We start from the raw sequence: 5863 nt of genomic DNA, 5'->3' as shown, positions 1-5863 counted from the left end.
TCCGTCACAGCTACGTCAAAGTCACGCAACTCGGAGATCGTCGTCCTCCCAGTCGCGTCAGTGTACTCAAGGGTCTCGGGGTACACTGGGGGCTCGATGCCCGCCGCCTCAACCTCCTGCAAAGACAAATAGCTCTCATTAATCGATGATCTTTCGTCGCAATCCTCAAAATCAAAATCAAGAAAAAGTAAAAGATACTCACCACTACCGGCCAGTACGCCAACCTCCCGTAAAGGAACGCCGAGTAGTCCTCGCCAGGCAGAAGAAGGTCGTCGCCATCGGCACCGCCCAAGTCCGCCTCCCTCTCGGCCTCGAAGGCTCCCTAAACATCGTCCTGGGAGGATCGACGGGAACCGTCAACGCGTCCCGAGAGCACCGACGAGCCAAACGCTCGCCCGGATACCACACAGACCCATCGACGTCCACGGCGAAGCAGCTCGACTCGAGCTCCTAGGTCGAAGGACCTCAGCGACAAAAGGAGGCGCTCCAGCGTACTCCGCCCAAGGTCTGGGCACCCACTGCGACAAGATAAGGCAAAGATCATTCCTATGATCAAATGAAGGCAAAGGATAAGAAATATAAATGAATACGAGTGGGATACTCACGCGCTTTCGGTGAAGGGCGTTCACATCCCGCCGGTAGACATTGTGCGAAGAGCGCTTGCTCTTCGTCCAAGACATGACCCAATCCCTCACCACGGGATAAGCCTTCTCCAGCGGCTCCGTCCTCTTAGGCGCGAGACTCGGGAAGTAAGAGTACACCCATGCCTGTAAAACAGAGTAATCAATGACGATCTTTCGTGATTCGATAAAGAAAGGAATTTACTTTGGCCTAAAGGAAGGTTCATACCTCCAACAAGTAGTCCGTGTCCGACGGCGCCGGGGAGAAGTCCCCTTCTCCATCAACTCCGGACGAACCATGGCCCTCATGAAGCGGATGAGGACCGCAAAACCAAGAATGACCCGGTCCCGGCGTCCTAGGGAACTCGGGTTAGAAAGAAAGGGAAGAAGCTTCGTCGATAGCCTCCCGCCCTTGTCTCCGAGGTAAATCGAAGACAGGAACCACCAAAGCCACGAGCACGAGCCCTCCGCTCAGCCGGTGACAAGGAGGAGGAGCAGTCTCCCTCCCATCGATCGTCACCGCCGGGTCTTCCCCGCAGCGATCTCGAACGTAGGTACGGGTACCAAACCCAAGATCGCAACAGACCTTCGGCGATAAGTTCCGGCCGATCAATCTCCTCGCCTCGGCCGAATCCGCCCTCATAGCGGTCTCCGGCCACACCATCTCCTCGGTCCCACACGGCAGCCGTAAATCATGCCGTAATCCTCCGAGTGACTCCCACCTCACTGAAAGGCAGGTGAAACGTGGAAGTCATATCCCAGAATCGGTCCAAGAAAGCACGGACCAGGCTAAGGTTAGCCCGCAACTTCCTCTTCACGATATCCCTCCAGACCTGAACTAGAGGACCAAACGCTCCACGCTCGATCATGGCCCTCTCCTCCGCCGACAGCTGCTCGTAGTGCTCCATCGCCCTCGTGTAACCCGAGAACGACCTGATGTTCCCGGCCTCCTATTATGATTTGAAACAAAGCTATCTTTAGTTTTGAATGAAATTTGCAAGAAGTTTGGACAAAAAGAATGAAAGAGAATAGGTAATGAGTAGTGAATTCTTATTTACCAAGCTCTTCACCGTCCTGTAGGACAGGTGACCCTCTGCAGCCCACACAAGGTGCCTACAATCCCAAGTCTCAGCCCACGCAGGAGCTCCTCTCAGCTGACGACCTCCTTGCCCAACGTTGGCCCGTCTCGGGGCCTCCTCCTCCTCCTCGACGGCCTCCTCCTCGTGAGCCTCGTCTCCAGTGGCCATCACCACAGCGGTGAAGGCCTGCTCTAAAGCCTCCTCAACAGTACTGGCGTCTATCTCCATGGGAGTCCTCCCGGAAGTAGAAGCCTCATCACCTGCAACGTTAAGTAAATTCAGGCCGCGTCACATGACGACAAGCCTTTGTTAAGGAGTTTTCGAGCCTCCAGAGCCCTGAAAACCGCCCTTTCCATGCCATCTTTGGCCATATTCCCGCCAACCCAATCACTCATGTGATAAATTGGGTCAAGTCAAGTCCAAGTCAAAGCCTAGTTCCAGGTTCAAGTCGAAAATTCGGCAGCATTTCGCCATAACGGCGATTATGCCCTAGAAAGGTGTCCTGAAAAAGTTGTTACAAACCAAAATTCCGAGATGGTGGAAAGTTTACCCATCACCCAAGGATCCCAAATATCAAATTTCATCGCCAATGGGCAATCCTAAGGCTATTTTCGAAGCAATTTACGGTTCAGCTGTAAAAACCGTCTCAAAATTCATTCAAGGGCTCAAAACTCGATGAAAATTCGAAGCAAATACATGGTTATGTTCCTAACATTGCCTACTATCCATTTCTAACATCAATTTGGCATAGCAAAATCATTTGGGGGAAAAGCCCCAAATTTTCGATCAAAAGGGTCGAAAACCCTAGTTTTCGCGGCTCAAAATTCAACAAATGTAGATGATTAATGCAAGATTGGAACACATACCTCAATTAGTCATGTTTAATGCAAGCTTTTGGATCAAATCTTGACGAAAATGGTGAAGATTTGAGAGAGAAATGGGTGAATTGTGTTTCGAAATAATGAAATACAATCCTTCTGAGTTCGCGTTTTTACGCAGAAATAGCCAAATTGGGGAAAAGACGAAGAGCAGCGCCGCGCCTCTTCCAAGAGACGCAGCTCTCGCTGCGCCTCTTCCTTGTGTTCCCTCCATACGGATTTTCAAAAATTCGTTATGAGTTCGTTATTTGTGGGCCCATCTTTGGTGCGCCTCTTCTTCAACGCTATTATATTCTTTTGGTCCGTTTCGATGATTTTCTTTCGTTTCGGCCCGCATTTTATCCAATAAGCAGTAAAAGATATTTTGCGATATTGCTCAAATCCTTGTATCCCGCAGTAGTATTTTGCGATCGCTCACTCAAGATTTCTCCCACGACGATCTAGATGTTCCTAGTCGTCAAAATATTCCCAAAGAAGAGTTTGTTTGAGACCGACGCAGCGATTCAACCTCAAGTTTTGCCGAGTTCGCTTGAGACCAACGCAAGTGGATTCCCAAAGCCAGTTTTACCGACGTCCCGTCGCTTTCAATATTTTGTTTACCCGCAGAGTTCGACCAAAGTTCCCTGTGACCCCTAATGTCTTCAGACGCCAAGTTATCTTCAGACCAAAGAGTTTTGCCGAAGCGTCTTCAGTCCCGCTTCACCCAGGGGTATCTCAGGTATGGTCTCTTCTTATGGCTGGCGAGCTTCCTTACGTAGTATAATGGACTTTAAACGACCCTCCCCGATAGTCGACAGACTCTAAAATATTCCCGACGACAGGTCCTTGGTTCAGACCCCTTGAGCCGCCTCGCGTCGCCATAGTCGTCAGGTTGTAATCTTCGATTGACCTGATGGCTATACTTTGACTTTCGCCTTGTCCAAGCCTCGCCAAAGCGGGGGCTCAGAGATACCTCATTTTCGCACCTCCCGCAAACCACCCGGTGATGATTGGGCCGCATGTTTGATTCGCGGAACGATTTGTGACAGTTCGTAAGATTATCGTCAAGTGATTGCTCAAATATTAATGTCGACCTCATAGTTGTCATCTACGTCCTGATACGGTCGTTTTGGCAGTAATTAGAGTACATTCGAGTCCGGTCAAAAACCGTCTCCATTTTCTCGATAATCTTTGTTAAATCCCGAGTCGGAATGTTTCGGAATGTTCCGGATATTTCTATTCCATATTTCACAAATTCTATCTTTTGGCAAATAATATCCCGTAATATTCATAAGATAATCGAATTATTTCCGTCCTACCATAACTCAAACGCGGAGATCTTTCTTCAGCATGAGGAAACCTCCTGGGAATAGACGCAGCAGTCCGCGCCTCTTCCAAGGGACGCATGGCTCGCCGCGCCTCTTCCCAGTGCCCTTCTTTGCATGTTTTACGTATCTTTTTTATATCTTTCCGAGATTCACTTCCAAAGAGTCTCCGAAACCCTATTCCTTCACGTGATTAGTATAAATAGGAGCCTTCGTTCCTCATATTTCTCACGCGAGTGTCCGCCCTTCTCTTCTCCCTTTGCATTCTAGACTTCGTTCTTACTAATTGGCGCCTACGTGCTTGGACTTCCGACCACGTAAGCTCGGATCTTTCCGGGTACCAGCCTCTCCGTTGCATGACCGACCAATTTGACCAACTACACAATAATCAATCTAATCAACTTAATTAATCAATCGTTTTCCTCTTACGAGGGCACTCTCTTTGCATTCGCGTCGAGCATTCACTAATCAATATCTTAGTTCTTCTCGTTTCGTCAACATGTAAGTCTGAGGGTGTATAATCCTCTTTTATTTATTGTATTTACTTTTCGTATCACCATTGTAAGATTTATGTCGAAAACACCATTAAAACCGATTTCTAAAACCGTGCTTTAAAACTCGTTTTTGCGGATTTCCGATGAGACAGACGTCGAGAAAAAGACGCAAGAATCGCGCCTCTTGAAGGAGCGCGATCCCCTGTTGCGCCTCTTCGTGAGGCTGTCGCAGTTCCTGGTTCTTTTCTTCTTCCTCGTCCTCTGTAATTCGCTTTCTTTTTAGTTGTTATTTGTTCGTCCGTTAATTCTTTGATATAATCGTCACTGATAATCACATGTATATTGTATCGCATAATTCATCATTCATTAATATGTTTTAATTGTCATAAATCCGACTTAAATCCCAAATAATCAATGTTTGCGGGTTTTCGTCATTAAATTTAAACCCGGATTTTGGAGATTCGATTTGTTCATATTGAGTTTCTGAAATTCGATCATTGATATAATTTTCATCTGTTTATTCGCATGTTCTTCGCATATTCGTTGTATATCCGTCATATTTAGCCTAATTGATTTATTACAATAGAGGACTCATTAATGTTTCCATCATAATTTCATGTAAATAATCCATTTCCGGTTCGTCTCATCCATGTTTATCGCTTTCATGACCATCATTGACATGTAATTAACCTCTTAATCACCTCCATCCGAGTCAAATAATCTAATCAATCCTTAAAATTAATAATTAATATTAACGACTTGCGATTCGGCCACGGCCTGTAACTCACCCTTGGAAGAGAGACGCAAAGAATCGCCGCGCCTCTTCCAGCAGGGCGCGATCCTATTGCGCTGTTCCAGGATGATTTCTGTCCCTGAACTCCGTTTCTGCCTTGACGTAGTTTAATTAGGTTATGTAATTAACTAACTAATATCCGTAATATCGCTAATTTCTGTTCGTTTATTTCATTAATTTTATCCTTTTATTCTTTTTATTCTTTTTCTCAAATTATCCGTTTTAAAGGTATTTTCGACATAAATCGCCTATCCGTTGTAATTATTGTAATTTTCATTATTGTAATTTTTATTTATCATTCATTGTATTTCATATTGTTTGTATGTTTTCACATGTAAATGAACATTAAATCCAACTTCGACCCAATTGTATGCTAACTACTTGTCAACCGACTTAGTATTAATTCTCACATGCTAGGATTAAAACTTGGATGTTGCATTGCATGCATATAGCCGACGATATATCAAGTACGAATAACTTCCCTAATCATTAGTAGAGGCCGCTATCGAGGCGGGCGGGATTAGGTGTTCGATCAAAAGAGCTTCTTAATACGTACCCTCACCCCTTACTCCAGATCTCCGTGAGCACCCGTGTTCATTGGCATCCACGAGAGTCATTCTAGACATAGAATGCTAAGGGTAACGATTGCTTAGTGTTCATGTCACTACTTTGTGTCTTGACATGACACGAGGTAC

This window comes from Silene latifolia, chromosome 11, assembly GCF_048544455.1.
Source record: "Silene latifolia isolate original U9 population chromosome 11, ASM4854445v1, whole genome shotgun sequence".
Lineage (NCBI taxonomy): Eukaryota > Viridiplantae > Streptophyta > Magnoliopsida > Caryophyllales > Caryophyllaceae > Silene > Silene latifolia.
The sequence above is the reverse complement of the archived record's forward strand: the minus strand, read 5'-3'. Positions refer to the sequence as shown.